The sequence below is a fragment of the Chiloscyllium plagiosum genome, chromosome 22 (genome assembly GCF_004010195.1).
Source record: "Chiloscyllium plagiosum isolate BGI_BamShark_2017 chromosome 22, ASM401019v2, whole genome shotgun sequence".
Lineage (NCBI taxonomy): Eukaryota > Metazoa > Chordata > Chondrichthyes > Orectolobiformes > Hemiscylliidae > Chiloscyllium > Chiloscyllium plagiosum.
The window spans coordinates 53,100,702-53,121,012 of record NC_057731.1 but is presented as its reverse complement, the minus strand read 5'-3'; the positions used below and the strand labels follow the sequence as shown (position 1 = coordinate 53,121,012).

General features: G+C 45.0%; 1 protein-coding gene across 6 annotated transcripts in view; it reads right to left on the bottom strand.

Moving 5' to 3' along the window:
• The window catches only part of lzts2a (leucine zipper, putative tumor suppressor 2a), a 218,523-nt gene extending 198,697 nt beyond the window's left edge, over positions 1 to 19,826 (bottom strand). For 3 of the 6 annotated variants that reach the window (XM_043713071.1, XM_043713072.1, XM_043713070.1), the window contains exon 1: positions 3,246 to 3,489. The gene's annotated coding sequence lies outside the window, so the exon portion shown is untranslated. The other 3 variants (XM_043713076.1, XM_043713077.1, XM_043713074.1) reach the window with 3 other exon arrangements.
• Between the last annotated feature and the right edge of the window lie 485 nt (positions 19,827 to 20,311).

The window sequence follows — 20,311 nt, the reverse complement described above, 5'->3', positions numbered from 1 at the left end:
ATATTGCTGTGCCAGTAATTTGTGCCGTGGAGCTGGGTGGAGCCACCTTGTTTGCCCACACATCAGGAACGCAAATCAGCCAGAGACACTGCACATGAAATCTTTGTTTGAAAGTGAATCCAAGGATGGTGTTTGGTTTCCTCAATGCCCCTTGATTTGCCAATGACGCTTCTACCCTGCAGTTCCTACCGAGATTTCAACCACTGGTTCACAAATTTAAACGAGGAAAGATGTGGGTGGCTCAGTGGTTAGCACCTCTGCCTCACAGCGCCAGGGACCCGGGTTCAATTCCCGGGATTAGTCAAGTTTAGAAAACATTGTCCTGTAGTCTGCAGGCTAAATGGGGTTACGTTAAAAATCATACAACACCAGATTATAATCCAACAGGTTTATGTGGAAGTAGAAGATTTTGGAGCATTGCTCCCTCATCAGGAAGCTTGTACTTGGACTATAACCTGGTGTTGTGTGATTTTTAAACTTTGTCCACCCCAGTCCAACACTGGACCTCCACATCCTAAATGGAGTTAGCCATGGGGTAAAAGTCTTGTTCTTTTGTTTTCCCCAGGCTTAGGTAGGGGAAACGAAATGATGAAAGAATTGGGCATGGAATGTGGACAAGTATATGAAAATACAGCCGGTGTTTAGCATTCAGCTGAAAAGACTTCTGGCGCTTCCTACAAACTCGAACTCTGTGTAGACCTGACAAGACTGGTATATTTCTAACGATTAAATAAAATCAACTTTTCTCTACAACATGATTCAGCTCGGCTATAAGCTAATTGACTGACAGAATTGGCACAATGGACTGAAAGGTCTACTCCTGTTTCGGTTCTGTCACACTCAAAATTGGTGTTGAACTTCAAAAGTATTTATAAATCAACTCATAATCAGAGCAAACGTGTCCACGTGCAGTTAAACTTGCTTCTATAAGAACTGTGATTACTTAATGATAAGAAAACTTTGTCACTTTAAAGAGGGACACCTTAACAGCAACATACAACGTAACACTGAACACCAGGAGGAGGTACTTATACCGATTATGCATGATCTCATCTCAAAACATCTTAAAACAATTATTATGTAGACAAGCATAGTAGCTATTCTGCACAAAGAAACCACAAGCAGCAATGCATTGAATGATCAGTTAATCGCTTTCAGCAGCAATATTTTAATGAGGAACGTTGGAAGAATTTAACTTTCCTTCTCTGATTGGTGCTCTGGGATCACTAATATCAGCCTGAACCACGAAAACATACAGGCTTGCTTTCAGGAATCACTATTTCCAAATTCCCAGTTTAGATTAACTGCTAATTAAACTATTAGCCCATCCCCATTACACTCGGGCATGTCAAAAATACAAGAAAGGATTAAGACAGAAAATGGAGAACTGCAGTCCAGACATCCCAAGATCAGGAGGAGGAACAGTTTTAGAATGTATTACTAAAGGCAAAGTCACATGACACCAGGTTATAGTTCAACAGGTTTATTTGAAATCACAAGCTTTAGGAGGAGTGCCTCCACTGCATAGGGGTTGGAATATAATCATACAATCCATACAGTAATTCCAGCAACACATTTTCACCACCAAAGGGGAAGCACGGTGGCTCAGTGGTTAGCACTGCTACATCACCGCGCCCGGCACCCAGGTTCGAACCTCAAAGCTGTGGATGCTCAGCTGAATGATAGAGACTTTGGGATGTGTGCATTCAGGGGTAAAGAGGTAGGGCAGATATTTAAATGGAGTTGTTGTAAACATTCTATAAGTATCTTATTGGCCGTACAGACTCAGGGCACATATGGTCTGCTGCTATTTATATACATTTCATCTGTAGAGCACCTTTCATAACCAAAGGGCATTCTGAGAGCACCATATGCAGTTAAGTACTCCCCTTGTATTGATGATGTGGAGGAGCCGGTATTGGACTGGGATGGACAAAGTTAAAAATCACAACACCAGATTATAGTCCAACAGGTTTATTTGGAAGCACTAGCTTTCGGAGTTTTGCTCCTTAACCACTATGACCCGGTGTTGTGTGATCTTTAACTGTTGTATTGAGGTAACGTAGCACCCAAATGGCAACGTGATAATGACCAGATAATCTGATCACCAGGTCTTTAGGGAAAACTCCCTCGTTCCTGTTGAAACCTGCCATGGTTTCTTCAGTCTGTCTGGGAGGGCAGGCAGTAATACAGTTCAACATGTCTCACGCAAACGTCGGTACCCCTGACAGTGCCTTGGCACCTGGGTTTCAGTCTCGACTTTGACGTCCTGCAGAGATACTTGAACCCACAATTCCATGACTCAGGAGTGTGAGAGTCACCCACTGTGCCCCAGCTGAGACACACACGTGTAGGAGAGGCAGTCAACTCAAACCGATCTCTTCAGATTTGTTGAATATTAACCAGCACCTCCCAACCAGCAAACATCTCAGCAATAAACAAATCTCTCACTGACTTAAAGGAGGGGTGCAGCAATTGACAATGTTTGCAAACCGTAAGGATGGGCGGGTCAGACCACCTTAAACACAGCTCCCCCCCCCCCCCCCACCCCAGACCAAAGGCCAATAAAAATGTGGCGTTTTACTGAAACTGACATCAGAACAGATCCGTTCACTTTTATAGGAAACATTACCCAGAAATGGAAAGCAAGGCCTTTCCCTTTACCTCTGGGATTGCAGTCTACCTTAAACGTGCCAAACACATCATTAATAACGAAAATCCCATTTACTCGCTGGCTTCGTGTTTTATGTATTAAGTTATGACCAGCAAAAACAAAACACTTGGAGCTGGAATAAAAACCTTTGAATCCAACTCAGCAGAAACTCTCGACAGACAGAGAGAAAAAAAATGTTTCCTTTTTGTTTAAACCAACCTAAGGAGGAGTTTATTCAGTACCTCTGGAAATCCCTCTCTCTCTCTCTCCGATGTTAAGGACCCTTGTACCATGGGGCCTGAGGTATGATCTTCAAGCAAAGCTGCCCCTCAGATTACACACTCAGCAATTACAGACTCCATTCCGACAGAAATAAACTGAGCTTTTTACACACAGAGAGAGAGAGAGAGCAATCTACGTCTGTCCAACAAGATGAGTAAGTTTGACTAATGCACATGGTTTGTTAAACAGCTGTTCCTCCCCAGTTCCAGAATGATTGTCAATCTCTCTCTCTTTTACACACACATTTCAGGGCCTGGAGGGAGAGCTGCACAGTTTCACAATACAGACAAAACAAAACATCCACACTCACCGTCTATGTTCCCACTCTTCCCCCCTCCCGCCCACTTCGGGCTGCGATACAACGAGGAGCTGGGAATCAGTTGAAATTCCTCTCTCTGCCGTGTTCCCCTCTGTGTACCCCTGTACACTTACTCCAACCCAGTATGTTCCTGTTTGATACAGATATATCTCTGCACACACAGGGAGGAAAAAAAGGGGGCCGATGATAAACGCGTACAAGTTCCTTTCGCAGCTGTCAGTAACAGGATTTCTCTGTCAGAGTCCAACCCCCTTTCCTCTGGAAGGGGAGGGATATTGGAGAAACCCAACAGCTGTTGCCTTGAGAAATTCAAACTTCTCGGCATCTGCGTATCCTTAAAACTGCTGGAGCCCTGAAATCTGTAAAACCGCTCTGCTTTGGCTCAGTTGTTGAATCTCTCTGTTTCACTTTTGAGACTAGGCACCTCAGCGTTGAAGAGTTCCCACATTTTGGAAACATTTTAAAAAGAAAGACTGTTGTCTTCGTTCTCAAACGGAGGTGGGAGTTACACGATTCTTTTCAAACAATAAATAAATACATCTCATTTATTTTAAAAACCCGAAAGGAGTGCGGATGCTGTAAATCAGAAACAAGTCCAGAATTTGCTGGAAAAGCTCAGCAGGTCTGACAGCAGATGCTCACCTTTTCCAACAACTTCTGTTTTCTTTTGCGAACAAATTTATTTCAGCTTTTTCTCTTAAAGGCCTGAACAGACTGACCCATAACCGTTTCTCCCCGCAGGGGCGAGATGTTGAACTGAAATGATCAGGAATTATCCCTGAGGTGGTGGTGGAAATTAGATTATCGGATTTATTTATGGCAGCCAAAATGTCTTCACTTCTCAAATCCCCATTGGACAAAAGGTTGAGAGGTGATATCACAGGGCAGAGGGACAACAACAATGCCTCCCTGCATTTATACAGCGCCTTCAGTTCCCCAGGCACCTCAGTCAAGTCCCACGGAATCAGGTGGGAAGGTGCTGGATGAATTGCCGAACATTTGGTCAAAGGGGTGGGTTTCGAGGAGGTTTGAAGGCAAGGTGGGGGAAGTTGGAGGTTGACTATTAATTCCACGAATCTCTTCTTTCATTCAGTCAAATAGTGCCTGACATGGAAATGAAATCTACCTTTGGCTCATTCATAACCTCGGTTAACCAAACTCTTCAGGTCACCTACAAAGGTTGTCTATATCCATTTCCATTATCAACATCCTGGGCATTACTATTGATCAGAAACTCAACTGGCCTCACCACATAAACACACCGGCTACAAGGACAGGTCAGAGGCTAGGAACCCCACAGTGAGTAACTCACCTCCTGACTCCCCAAAGCCTGTCCACCATCTACAAGGCACGAGTCAGGAGTGTGATGGACCACTCCCACTGGCCTGGATGGGTGCAGCTCCAACAACACTCAAGAAGCTCAATGGAGTCCACTTGATTGGCACCACATCCTCACAAACATCCATTCCCTCCACCACCAATGCTCAGTAGTAACAGTGTATTCTGTCTGCAAGATGCACTGCAGATTCACCAAAGCTCCTCAGACCTTCCAGATCCACAGCAATTCCCATCCAGAAAGACAAGGGTGGCAGTTACTGTGCATGGGAACACCACCCTCTGCAAGTTCCCCTTCAAGCCAATCACCATCCTGACTTGGAAATATGTTGGCATTCCTTCACTGTCACTGGGTCAAATTCCTGGTATTCCCTCCTTAAGGGCATTGTGGGTCACCTACAGGGTCATGGACTGCAGCGGTTCAAGAAGGCAGCTCACCCCCACCTTCTCAAGGGGCAACTAGGGACAGGGCAATAAATGCTGGTGACACCCACGTCCTGTTAATGAATAAAAAAGAAAAATACCAGAAGTGCTGGAAAGTTGTTCAGGTGAACTTGAGACTGAAGATAAAGGTGTGTCAAGTCCTCTACAGAGAGATTACTTTGACAGTCAACATCAGGAAGACAAACACTATGACCCAGGATGTTACCATGCCACCAACTATCCGCGTGAATACTGTGACACTAGAGTTTATTGCTATCGCGTATCTAAGCTGCACAATCACCAGCAATCTGTCACTTGACGCTGAAGTCAACACACGCATTGCAAAAGCTAAGAACACCTTGCAGTGACCTATCAAGCCAATGTGCTCTCGACAGCAGAGAGATCTGGCAGGAGAAAATTCTGAAACACGCATTGTAAATGCTGGAGAAACTCAGCAGGTCTGAAATTTAATGAACAGTTTCCTCCTTTATTCTCTCAGACATGTCCTAGGTATCCCTCGCAGAAAAGGTCACCAGATCAGAGGTACAGGAGCCTGTTAGTTACATCTACCGATGTCCATTGCCTCAGTCAATGGTGTCTGTGCTGGCTCATCTGAACGACAACTGTGCACTCAAAGACCTGCTCTAGGGTGAGCTGACGACTGAGTGGACACTTCCTGGGTATCCAGAACTCCTCCACAACAACACAAGACGTGAAGATAGCGGACATTGGCAGCGCATTGACTTGTGACCTCTGGAGACTGACTGCTTGGAGGGTTGTTATGTGAAGGTGCCGGTGTTGGACTGGGGTGGACATGGTCAGAAGTCACATGACACCATCTTATAGCCCAACAGGTTTCTATGGAATCACAAGCTCTGGGGCACTGCCCCTTTGTCGGGTGAAGTCATCCTGACTTTGTCCACCCCAGTCCAACATCGGCACCACCACATCATGGGTACAATAAGAGTTGGCAGGTCTGGAAACGGGTGAAGAAACACACCACTTTTAACAGGGGTCTTTCTTTCCTCCTGGGTTCATCCGCTCTGTGGGATCTCTCCCCACCCTCAGAAACCATTTGAACACAAAATGAACTTATTATTCAACAAGCCAGTTAAATATAACATGTGTTGAATTATTTATTTGAATGTCATTAATGGCCTATCTGTTCTAAACACTTGCTTTCATAGAAAGGACAAGATTGAGTTGTCACTTGGGGGTTCCAGCAATAAAGTTTCAGCTTTGATCTCCAGCGTCTGCAGACCTCACTTTCTCCCCATATTATTCAACAAGCCAGTTAAATATAACATGTGTTGAATTATTTATTTGAATGTCGTTAATGGCCTATCTGTTCTAAACACTTGCTTTCATAGAAAGGACAAGATTGAGTTGTCACTTGGGGGAGGGGAGATTCTTGAGCCCCTGTCATAATGTGTAGTGACAATGAAGCTAACACGAGGGGTAGGAGGGGTGGGGAAGGTGCAGTCAGCACTCTGTGTTCCAATGCCAGGATTGATTTATTCATTTTATTTGCTACATTGTGCGAAGGATCTGACACTTTTTCACAGGAGATTGCATTCTTGTTGTGGTCACTGATTTCTGCCAGGGCTACAACGGAGCCTGTCGGAGTGGACAAAAAGCCAGCATTAAACTCCTCCCCCCTCCCCGAGGAGCACTGCACATGTAGCTGTGGGGGTTGGGGAGGGGGGGTGGAGACAAACTGGGAAACTCCTGACAACTAGAATCATAGAGTCATAGAGGTGTACAGACCCAGTCCAACTCATCCAGATATCCTAAATTAGTGTAGTGTAGTGTAGTTCCATTTGCCAGCACTTGGCCCATATCCCTCCAAACCCTCCCTATTCATATATCCATCCAGATGCCTTTTAACTGTTATAGTTGTACCAGCCGATTGGTCTACTTCAGCTCCTATTTTCTGTGCTTTGATCAGATCACCTCTCCAGTGAGATGATGTGAGTGATACACATTGACCAGGACACAGGGGGACAGGGAGGTCTCTACTCATGTCCTTCCAAGGGCCTCAGCTTAATGTACCATTGAAAGATGGCATCTCTGCCAGCTCTATACTGTATTGAAATGCCAGTGTGGATCATGGTCTCAGGTCTCTGGCAGGGAGCTCAAAGTCAGCATTTTGTGACTCAGCGATGAGAGTGCTCCTGACTGACACATGCCTGACAGAGATTTGAGCTGAATAATTGAATGACTTGACTCAATGAGAAACCAGTCCCTGTGATGTGCTCAATACCTGTCCCTTTTTTCTCCAACTCCTTGAAAGTTGCGATGTGGGAGGTGCTGATGTGAGACTGGGGTGGACCGGGACCACTTTCACTGATGAAGGAGCAGCGCTCCGAAAGCTTGTGATTTCAGAGAGTCATACAGAACGGAAACAGACCCTTTGGTCCAACTAGTCATAATCCTAGACTCACTCCACCTGCCTGCTCCTGGCCATTATCCCTCCAAACCTTTCCTGTTCGTGCACTTATGCAAATGTCTTTTAAAGGTTGTAATTGTACACACATCCACCACTTCCTGAGGATGTTCATTCCACACGCGAACCTCCCAATGTACAAACAATTTACCTCTCATGTCTTTTTAAAATCTTTCTCCTCTCACCTTAAAAATGTGTCCCCTAGTTTTGAAATCCCCCATCCTAGGGAAAAGGCAGCTACCATTAACTCCCTCATTACCCCTCATTATTGTATAAACTTCTATCAGGTCACCTCTCAACCTCCTTCAGTAAAAAAAATTCTTTATAACTCAAACTTTTCATACCGAGAAACATCCTGATAAATCTCTTCTGAACCCTCTCCAGCTCGATAATAAATCAGTTTGACTATAACCTGATGTCATGTGACCTTTGTCCTTGGCAGCTACCATTAACTCCACCTGTACCCCTCATTATTGTATAAACTTCTATCAGGTCACCTCTCAACCTCCTTCAGTAAAAAAATTTCTTTATAATTCAAACTTTTCATACCGAGAAACATCCTGATAAATCTCTTCTGAACCCTCTCCAGCTCGATAATAAATCAGTTTGACTATAACCTGATGTCATGTGACCTTTGTCCTTGGAAGTTGACATCCAAACTCCCACAATTCTTTCAAGCCAAACCATTCTGTCCCCTTATGAATCCAGGTAGTTTTAACAAACAATGAACACTTCCCTAATAAAAACAAAATCCTGCAGATGTTTGAAGTCTGCAGTAAAAGGAGAAAGTGCTGGGGAAACTCAGCAGGTCTGGTAGCACCTGCAGAGAGATATTCAGAGTCACTGAACTTGAAATATCATTATGTCACATAGAGTGTAAAGACAAGGTTTTTTCCCCAGGGTAGGGGAGTCCAGAACTAGAAGGCATAGGTTTAAGGAGAGAGGGGAGCATTTTAAAAGGGACCTGAGGGGCAACGTCTTCATGCAGAGGGTGGTGCATGTATGGAATGAACTGCCGGAGGAAGTGGGAGAGGCTGATATAATTGCAGTATTTAAAAGACATTTGGACAGGTACGTGGATAGGGAAGGTTTAGAGGGATTTAGGCCAACTGCAGGGAAATTGGGTTTGTTCAGTTTAGGAAATTGGGTTGGCATGGACAAGATGGGCTGAAGGGTCTGTTTCCATGCTATATGACAGTTTCTATTCAAACGAATCCATGTAATGCCCTCTTGAGTGCCTCAGTTGAACAGTTCAGCCAATTCAACAACAAACACACAAAGAGGTTAATGTTCTCATGCAGAATGGCCTTCACTCATTCCTATTTTTTGTGTTTCTATCTCAGTGCTTGCGTCCCTCATGGGTATAGGGTAGACCCTCCACCTGTACCCAGGCAAGGTAATGGGGGAAAAAATCCGACACTGAGTGTCCATCTCTCTCTGCTGCTGAGGAATTAGATGCAGACAGTTCTGCTGTAACGGGGTAGTTCCGTTCTCGTGCCACCCCGCGTTATAAGAAAATTGTGTAATAGCAGCACCATCTGAACTAATGGGACCCGAATCACATTATAACCAATACACATTTGAAACGTTTGCGCGATAGAAACAGTGTCCCCAATTTGTGAATCGTGTTACAGTGATTTTGCATTAACGAAATGCACGTTGTAGCAGAACGACCTGAACAAGGCAATCTCCAGGGCAATCCTGCTCGGGCCTGGCCTCTCACTTCAGCCTGCGTTTGCTGTTTCTCAATCATCCGCACCATACACTGAGAGCTGCAGCAAAACTTGCCTCACATTGTTCAAATGTTGGACACAGAATCAACTCAAGAAGAGAATTTTAATTAACTTTAGCAAAATCACCCTAACAGCAATGAAAGTCATTAATCTGTAATTAGTTAAATGAACTCATGATTAATATAGCTCATTGCGTAGTAAATAATTAATGTGATTGGTTGCACTGGCAGTCTAAGTTTGGAGATAGGACTGTGAGTAGATACATATGTTTGATTGTACAGATGAATTGTTCTCTAATAAGCTATATGTGAGATGAGAAATATATTCTTGCATTAGCAAGTTTTGAGAAGATTTGTAGCTCAGGTTGAGGTTCTGGATATAGGTTTGCTCACTGAGCTGGAAGGTTCATTTTCAGATGTTTCATCACCATACACAGTAACCTCCTCAGTGAGCCTCTGGATGAAGCACTAGTGGTGTAGCCCACTTTTTATTTATATAAATAAATAAATAAAAAGAGGGCCATAACACCAGTGCTTCATCCGGAGGCTCACTGATGATTTTACCGTGTATGGTGACGTAACATCTGAAACCGAACCTTGCAGCTCAGCGAGCAAACCTATATCCTATATTCATGCATTTTGGACAGGAGAAGGAGAAGCGATATCATAAACTAACTGGTGAAGTTTTATGTATGACGTGGGAACAGAGATATCTGGGAGTTCCCTTGACAATACTATGTAGAGCTGTCAGGATGTGTTGTTTGTATAGAAATGGGAAAGCTCTGGCCATTCGACCCAATTAGTCTAACTCATCCATTCCTGCCCATTTGACCATCAGGTTTTTAAAATAATTTTCAAATCAATTTGCTTCGAGATTACACACTTCTGGGGCAAGTGGGGTTTGATCCTGGGCCTCCTGGTGAAGAGGGAGGAACACTATCTCCATTGGTCAGATGGGCAGGTCATTGGCAGATGAAACGTAACCCTGATCAATGTGAGGTGATGCACTTTGGAAGAGGGAACAAGACAAGAAAATACTCAATGAATGACAGGACACTCGGAAGCTCAGAGGAACGGAGGGAGCTGGGGGAACCTGTCCAGAGATCTCTGAAGGAGGCAGGAGAGGTTAATAAGGTGGTTAAGAACATTTGCCTTCATCAGTCGAAGTATGGATTAAAAGAGCAGGGAGGTTATGTTGGGGCCGGACTGGACTTTGGTGAGGCCACAGCTTGAGTGCTGTGTGCAGGTCTGGTCACCACACTGAGGAAGGATGTGCAGAGGGGATTCACAAGGATGCTGCATTTCTGATACGGAGAGAAGTTGGATAAGCTCACTTTGTTTTCTTTGGAGCAGAGAAGGCTGAGGGAGGATCTGATCGAGGTGGATAAGGTCATGAGGGGCATGGATACGGTGCATAGAAAGCAGTCGTTTCCCTTAATCGAAGGATCAACAATAAGGGGGGGGAGGGCATTGTTTTAAGGTGAAAGGCAGGAATTTAGAGTGGAAATATTTTTCACCCAGAGGGTAGTGGGATCTGAAATGTATTCCAGAAACCTCACAACCTCTAAAAAGTAACCTTTGAGTACAGGAGTTGGGAAGTCATGTTGAGGTTGTATAGGACATTGGTGAGTCCTCTTCTGGAATACTGCGTCCAGTTCTGATTGTCCTGCTATAGGAAGGATATTATTAAACTGGACAGGATTCAGAAAAGATTGACCAGAAGGTTACCAGGAATGGACAAAATGGGCTGTAAAATGTAAATGATGAGGGTCTTCCCACTAGGTTGGGGGCGTTCAAAACCAGGGGGCATAAAACCAGGTGAGAGCAGAAAGATTTAAAAAATACACGAGGGGCAACTTTTTTACACAGAGAGTGATTCGTGTGTGGAATGAACTGGCAGAGGAAGTGGTGGATGAGGGTACAGTTACGATGTTAAAAAACATTTGGATAAGTTCATGAATAGGAAAGGTTTAGAGGGATATAGGCCAGGAGCAAGCAGGTAGGAACATGTTCAGCATGGACCGAAGGGTCTGTTCCATCCGATGTGACTCTGTGACTAAGTACTTGGATGAGCTTGAAATGCCATAACATTCAGGGCTATGGGCCTAGTGGAACTAGTGTTGGTAATAGCATATTTCTGGTGATACAGACTCACCGGCTGAAGGGCCTCTTCTATGATTTTACGATTACCATGGTGCCACAAAAATCCTTATGTGCACCACATTTAGCTTCTGGTGGTGACTGTATTAGCCAGATACCTGCTCTGCTTCCTCACTTACCTCTGCCATCACCACTCTCAATCACTGGGTTGGATGGTATATAGGGAGTCCATGCTCATGTTGTCATGGGATGGTCTTGTGTCAGTCCCCCAGTGGCCTCATCACCTGATGGCATTAGCAGTCCAGTAGGAAGTGTTGTTATCAGTGGGATACCCAACCACCTGCTGTGCGGTGGCATTGATGAGCCAATAGATCCCCATTGTCTCTGAGCCCACTCCAGTTTAGCAGTGGCTCAGGGAGTAAACAGGATCCTCAAGTATCTCCCACTCCTTGGGAAAGCCACTCAACAAACCCCCAGCAAAATCGACAGCCATGTCCCATAGGTGCTCTCTTGTCATGAGGTGCCCTGTGTCTGACACATCTCAGGAAGGGGTGGTAAATTGCCCTATCTCCCACTCCCCTTGCATTTGACTGCCCCCTCCCATAACTCTCCTTCCCCAAACCTCCTCCCCATCCCAGGGTCCTCATCCCACCCATTACCGGCTTTGCCCTGGAGTTGGACAATGTTCTGGTGACATTTTGTTTTGCTGACTGTGGACATTACAGACTGGACCAGCTCTTTGTGCCCATCCTGATTGATCTGGAGAAGGTGGCTCTGAGCAGCTTTCTTCAACCACTTCAGCTTTTGGAGGGAAGGTGCACCTGATGCTTGTAAAAACTCTGGGCGGCACAGCGATGATTGTGGAATGATGCAGTGTAAAAAGGCCCTTCAACCGAAGGTGGATAGGACAGCGAAGAAGGCATTTATAATACTCGCAGTTATTGGTCAGTGCATTGAGTATAGGAGTTGGGAGGTCATGTTGCGGCTATACAAGACATTGGTTAGGCCACTATTGGAATACTGCATTCAATTCTGGTCTCTCTCTACTATGGGAAGGATGTTGTGAAAGGGTTCAGAAAAGATTTACAAGGATGTTGCCAGGGTTGGAGGGTTTGAGCTACAGGGAGAGGCTGAACAGGCTGGGGCTGTTTTCCCTGGAGCATCTCAGGTGAGTGCACTATTACAAAGGAGGAGCATGGAATGTCCTTTTCCCACGTCCTGGCCAATGTTTATCCCTCAAATAATGACTCAAAGAGGTGTAAAGCACGGAAACAAACCATTCAGTCTAACACATCCATGCCGACCAGATAGCCTCAACTAATCTCGTCCCATTTGTCAGCATTTGACCCATATCCCTCCAAACCCTTCCTATTCATATACCCATTCAGATGCCTTTTAAATGTTGTAATTGTACCAGCCTCCATCACTTCCTCTGGCAGCTCATTCCATACACGTACCACCCTCTGCGTGAAAAAGGTACCCCTCAGGTCCCTTTTAAACCTTTCCGCTCTCACCCTAAACCTATGCCCTCTTGTTTTAGACTCCCCAATCCTGGGGAATGTACCTTGTCTACTCACCTGACCTACATCCCTCATGATTTTATAAGACTCTTTAAGGCCACCCCTCTGCTTCTGACACTCCAGGGAAAAAGTCTCAGCCTCTCATCTCCTTGTAACCCAAACCCTCAGTCCCAGCAATATCCTTATGCAGCTTTTTTCTCCACCCTTTCTAGTTTAACCACATTCTAACTGGAGCAAGGTAACCAGAATTGTGCACAGTATTCTAAAAGTAGCCTAACTAATGTCCTGTATAACTGCAACATGACCTCCCAACACCTATACTCCCTGTACTGACTAAGAAAGACAAGTGTACGAAATGCCTACTTCACCATCCTGTCTACCCATGAGTCCACTTTGACAGAGGTGTGCAGCTGTACTCCTCAGTCTCTCTGGTCGACAACATTTCCCAGGGCCCTACCACTAACTGTGTAAGTCCTACCTTGATTTTCCTTACCAAAGTGCAGCACCTCACATTTATCAAAGTTAAACTGCACCGGCCGCATCTCGGCCCACAGGCCCATCTGATAAAGGCCGTGTACTCTTTGATAACCTTCTTCACAGTCCAATGCACTACCAATGTTGGTATCATTTGCAGATTTACCAACTAAACCGCCTATATTCTCATCCAAATTGTTGATATAAATGACAAAAAGCAGGGACCCAGATAACCTTGAGTTATAGAGTATTGGAGATGTACAGCACAGAAACAGACTCTTCAATCCAAGTCGTCCATGCCAACCAGATATCCCAACTTAATCTAGTCCCATTTGCCAACACTTGGCTGATATCCCTCCAAACCCTTCCTATTCATGTACCCATCCAGATGCCTTTTAAATGTTGTAATTGTACCAGCCTCCACCACTTCCTCTGGCAGCTCATTCCATACACGCACCACCCTCTGTGTGAAAACGTCACCCCTTAGGTCCCTTTTAAATCTTTCCCCTCTCACCCTAAAACTATGCCCTCTAGTTTTGGACACCCCACCCTAGGGAAACAACCTTGTCTACTTATCCTATCCATGCCCCTCATGATTTTATAAACCTCTATAAGGTCACCCCTCAGCTTCCGACGCTCCAGGGAAAACAGCCCCAGCCTATTCAGCCTCTCCCTGTAGCTCAAATCCTCCAACCCTGGCAACATCCCTGTAAAGATTTTCTGAACCCTTTCAAGTTTCATAACGTCCTTCCTATAGCAGGGAGATCTTTGAAGACGAGTTTTTATGGAGTCATGAAGATCTATGGGGCCCTTCAGCCCATCACATCTGCACCAGTCAAAAACAACCAACTAACTATCCGAATCCCATTTTCCAGCACTTAGTCCAAAGCCTTGTGCATCTTGGCATCACAAGTGCATATCTAAATATTTCTTAAATGCTCTGAGGTTTTCTGCCTCCATCAGCCTTCCAGGCAGTGAGTTCCACGTTCCCACCACTTTCTGGTTGAGCAGGTCTTACTCTCACCCGTAACTCAACGCCCCCTGGTCACTGATCTCTCCAGCAAGGGGAAATGATTAGATTCCCTACAGTGTGGAAACAGGCCCTTCGGCCCAACAAGTCCACACTGACCCTCTGAAGAGTAACCCAGCCAGACCCATTCCCTATATTTACCCCTGACTAATGCTCCTAACACTATGGGCAATTTAGCATGGCCAATTCACCTAACCTGCACATCTTTTGGAGTGTGGGAGGAAACCAGAGGAAACCCACACAGATATAGGGAGAACGTGCAAACTCCCCACAGACAGTCACCCGAGGCTGGAATTGAACCCAGGTCCCCGGTGCTGTTAGGCAGCAGTGCTAACCACTAAGCCACCATGCTGCCCAAAATGTTCCTTCCTCTCTACCCTAACTACGCACTTCATCAATTTGAACATCTCAATCTCTTCTGCTCCATGGGAAATAAAATTCCCCAGTCTGTCCAGTCTTTCTTCGCCAGGTTATAGTCCAACAGGTTTATTTGGAAGCACGAGCTTTCGAGGCAATGCCTTTTCATCATGAAAAAGGAGCAGTGCTCCGAAAGCTAGTGCTTCCAAATAAACCTGTTGGACTATAACCTGGTGTTGTGTGATTTTTAACTTTGTACACCCCAGTCCAACACCAGCACCTCCACATCAATCTTTCTTCATTACTGAAACTCTCCAGCCCAGGTAACATCCTGGTAATCTCCTCTGCACCCTCTCCAGTGCTATCACTTCCCTCCTATAGTATTGTTTCCAAAGAAGTATTTAGAATTAGAGAATTGTTGAAACCACACCATTTGACCATTTCTAGTTCTTTTAAAGAGCTCTTAGTTTGACTTTTATCCCACAGCTCAACATCGCTTTTGAAACAAAATTACACTCTGAATGGAGAACTCTAGATAATAAAGGCTGTACCTTCCCTTCTTGCTTTCTCCAAATGCAGTCTGACAGCTTTAAATCTACATAAAAAGGTTCAGTAGTGGACACATTGCAAGGTAGAGATCTGCATATTTTGAGAAGATATTGTAGTCAAACAACAGTTTCAAAACAGAGAGATTGTTGGAAGTAAGGGCAAAAATATTCCCCTCCCCAGAAAGTTCAAAAAGAAATTTTCTTGAGTTCAATCTTAAGCTAGTTACATAAAAAAATACTGTAGTCCTCATGAAAATAATCATCAAATTGTACAACAGGGGAATACGACAAAGGGCTGGTGTCCTCCGACAAGGGATTCCCTGATCGTAATTTGGTAACCACAATTGATTTAACTCACTCTCTCTATCCACTCCTACCTTGTCAACTCAGATTTCTCCAGTTTCCTCATTTCCCCTCCCCCCACCTTGTCTCAGTCAAATCCCTCGAACTCAGCACTGCCTTCCGATGCTGCCTGACCTGCTGCGCTTTTCCAGCAACACATTTTTAGCTCTGATCTCCAGCATCTGCTCGAAGGTTTCCAATAATGGTTGCATTCATTTCAATAGCTGGACCGGGGGAGGGGCTAAGGTAGAGCAGCACGGTGGCTCAGTGGTTAGCACTGCTATCTCACATCTCCAGGGTCACAGGTTCGATTCCAGCCTCAGGTTACTGTTTGTGTGGGGTTTGCACACTTGCCCTATGTCTGGGTGGGCTTCCTCCCACAGATGTGCAGTTTAAGTGAATTGGCCATTGTGTTCAGGAATTTTTAGTTTAGGTGCGTGGGTCAGGGGTAAATATAGGGGAATGGATTTGGGTGGGATACTCTTTGGTGCAATCATTGGCAAACATCTCCACTTCTGACCTTATGTTGGAGGGCAGGCCATTGATGAAGCAGCTGAAGGTGGTTGGGCCTAGAACACTACCCTGAGGAACTCCTGCAGAGATGTCCTGAAGCTGAGATGACTGACTCCTACCAACCACAACCATCTTCCAATGTGCCAGATTTAACTCCAACCAGCGGAGAGTTTTCCCCCTGATACCCATCGATTCCAGTTTTGCTAGGGCTCCTTGATGCTACACTCTGTCGAATGCAGCCTTGATGTAAAGGGCTGTCACTCTCCCCGCCCCTCTGGAATTCAGCTCGTTTGTCCATGTTTGAACTGAGGCTGTATTGAGGTCAGGAGCTGAGTGGTCCTGGCGAAACTCAAACTGGGCATCACTGAGCAGGTTATTGCTGAGCAGGTGCTGCTTGATAGCACTGTTAATGACACCTTCCATCACTTTACTGATGATGGAGAGGAGACATATGGGGCAGTAAGTGGCTGGGTAAGGTTTTTCCTACATTTCATGTACAGGCCATACCTGGGCAATTTTCCACATTGTTGGGTAAATGCCAGTGTTGTAACTGTACTGGAACAGCTTGGCTAGGGGAGCGGCAAATTCTGGAGCACAAGTCTTCAGCGCTATTGCTGGAATATTGTCAGGGCCCAGAGCCTTTACAGTATCCATTATCTCCAACTGTTTCTTGATATCACGTGGAGTGAATAGAATTGGTTGGAGACTGGTATCTTTGATGCTGGGGATCAGTGGAGGAGGCCAAGTTGGATCATCCACTCGACATTTCTGGCTGAAGATTGCTGTGAATGCTTCAGCCTTATCTTGTGCACTGATGTGCTGGGCTCCTCCATCATTGAGGATGGGGATAATTGTGGAGCCCCCTCCTCCAGTGAGTCGTTTAATCCTCCATCACCATTCGTGATTGGGTGTGGCAGGACAGCTAAAGGGATCAAAGGGTATGGCAGAGAGAGCAGGAACAGGGGACAGAGTTGAATGGTCAGCCATGGTGCTATTTAATTGGTGGAGTAGGCTCGAAGGGGATGAATTTTAAAGGCTTCTATGAGATCCTGCCTCCCACTTCTAAACTGTGAAGAGTATACTCCCAATCCTAATGAATGCAGTCCAAATGATAGGGTTTACTAAATGTGCAGAGACCCTCTGAGGTAAGCTGCGATGTTACTGTGGTCCCAGCGGTCAGGTGTGAGTGTTCTGCTGAGAACGTGGACCTTGTCCAGATCAGAGAGGATTCTTCCACCATGCACAGTGTCACAACAAACAGAATTTAACAGATCCGAAGATGTTTGGAGTGTGCTTGGGTCAAAACCCAAGAGCCCCCAGGAGAACACAATGAAACAATCGGTTGTGGACGGCAGACATCCGATAAAGCTGGAGACAGGTAAAATCTACTTGTTTTCAAATAAATATTGGGAGATTTCTGGTTTTCTGTTCTTTTTAAAAGTACTGCTGATGGTCACAAATCTATTTAAAGTTCTGTTACTTACCGTTCTCTGCTTTTACATGTGAAGCGATTGGAGTTGCTCTGAGCTTTGCCCATGGGCAAAGGAACAGTTCTGAATGAGCCACTTTATTCCTGCACTTGACATCCAGCTATCTCCTTTATGAGATTAAATCGATTTGAGCACCTATCCTGAGTGTATTAGAAGCCTTAGGCTTTGTGCTTGCTGGTATGAATGTGTTGCAGCAAGTGCTTGCCAAAACTGTATATTCAGTCCGTGCAGTTTAACATAAGTGAGTCTGCACACAAAACACTTCCACATCATTACCCTGCGGCTGTGCATAATGGAGTTTACAATGGCCATCTGATTCAAAGGGCAATAACCCAGTCAAACAGCAATTAAACTGAACACTCGGAAATCGCAAAAGGGTTTCCAGTTAACATTGTTCCCAACAACCCTCTTTTGAGTGAGGCTGCTTTTTGGGACAGCTGATCGTGTTAAATGATAAGGGTTTGCCTCCCAGACAGAAGGTCAGGAACCTGAATCCCCACAACTGGCTGGAAGTAAAACCATCTCTCCTTAAAGGTGGCTGCCTACTTTTTCTTTGATTGAGCTGTCGTCCAGGATTTTCTCCTCTGCATCTTCATACGAAGAGCTCACAACATCGTAGGAAACTATTCAGCCCATCAGTTCTTAACTAGCTGAATAGCTCATGCCCAAAACGTTGATTTTCCTGCTCCTCGGATGCTACCTGACTGGCTGTGCTTTTCCAGTGCCACACTCTCGACTCTGATCTCCAGCGTCTGCAGTCCTCACTTTCTCCTCACTCTTAACTAGTGAAAAATCAAAGCTAATTTCATTGCTCTGCTCTCCCCACAGTGCAGTATTTCTCTGAAATATTCATCTCTTTAAACCCATGGACTCTGCCTTAATCACACTCTGTGGTGAAATATGATGTCCACTGTGTAATTAAATTCCTCGCACTCCTACTGGTGGCCATGTGAAATTTACAACTCCTCAATCAAAGCACATAGACACTCTCTCTGCTGACTCTTATCACAGAGTTTTCTCATTTCAACCATCTCTAAACTTCTAAAACAAATAGGTCCATCTTAATCTCCTCCCACTCTCACATCATTGGCCCCATAATCCCCTCAGAGTTTGCAAACAATGGAGGGATGTAGACCAAGGGCAGGCCAAAGGCGTTAGTTTAATTTTGCTTCATGTTCGGTACAACATTGTGGGCTGAAGGGCCTGTTCCTGTACTGTACTGTTCTACGTTCTGTGTGCTAAAACTCTCTTCCTCGTCTAAAAGCTACTCCCTCGTGACACCTTCCAATAACACAGGGCCAACCAGCCCATGCATGCCACCTTCTCGATCTGTGACCCACCTGCCACCTCTGTGCCCATGTTATAGCATCTCCTCTTGAATTAGTTACCGGTTATTCCAAATTGCTTCAGTCCCCACTCCATCTGGCTGCGCTGGTCATTCCCTCAGCTTGAACAGACAATTGGTGATATTAGCAAACAAGTTAACTCTGAGCTGCCATTGAAAAGACCTGATACTTTCACCTCCAGATCATTGTCTGGACTCACCTCAGGCTATCTGAAATGTTGAATGAAACAGGAACGTAGGGACAGGAGTCGGTAATTCAGCACCTTAGCCTGAACAGCTATTCCATGACATCCTGGCTGATCCGTGGTGTAACTGTGCACACCTATATTTGCCCCATATCCCTTAATATCTTTGTTTAACAAAAAATTATCAATCTCGGATTTAAAATTAACAACTGATCCCCGATCCACTGCCGTTTGCAGAAGAGAGTTCCAAACCTCTCCCACCCTTTGTGCTTGGAAGTGCTCCCCAAAATCTTTCCTGAACGGTCTGGCCCTAATTCTCAGACTATGCCCTCGGTTCTAGAAACCCCAGCCAGTGGAAATATTTAATCTTTATCCACCCTGTCTTTTCCTGTTAATATAGAGTCATAGAGTCATACAGCATGGAAACAGGCCATTCATTCTGTTCCCAAACTAAACTAGAATAGAATAGCCTATTGTCAAACTAGTCCCAGCTGCCTGCTCCTGGCCCATATCCATCCAGATCTTTCCTATTTGAACACTTATCCAAATGTCTTTTAAATCTTGCAACTGTGTCCACATCCACCACTTCCTCTGGATTTGTACACCTGAACCCCTAAGTCAGATTGAACGTGTGTTTAACTTCATACCATCAAGAAAATCCCCTGATCTATCCTTTCTTGGTCTTAAATGGATAGACTCATATTTGCTTACCTTGATCTCCATTGACTTAAAGACACGAACAGTGTTACTCATCGAAAGACTCCTTGACAGCTCAGTCCCCTATGAGAACAATTCCAATTAATTGACGCAACATGCACAATGCCATCGGAGTTAAAATTCTGTGAGAAACATTGAGTATTGCCATCTCTGAGTTACTAGCATTGCAAAGTACTGAGTCCATAAATTAAAGGAGAAACAACTGAACAGAATTTCTCAATCGTCTCACCTCCAATAGAGTGTGTGTGAGGGCTACAGGATCTGGCCTGGTTTGCCTGTCATTTGCAAGAAGGCTCATTGTCTGACCTCAGACAATGAAATCATTGTTTGTTCTGATAATCCCATCAGGTGGCTTTGTCTCAGATTTCATTTTGATAACGCTCCTGTGAAGCACACTGGGCATGTTCTATGCCATTAAAGGTGCCGTGTGAGTGCAAGTTACTGTTGTGGCTTGGGTCATCACTACAGGGTCTCGCAGACTGGGAATGTTGAGTCAGCCT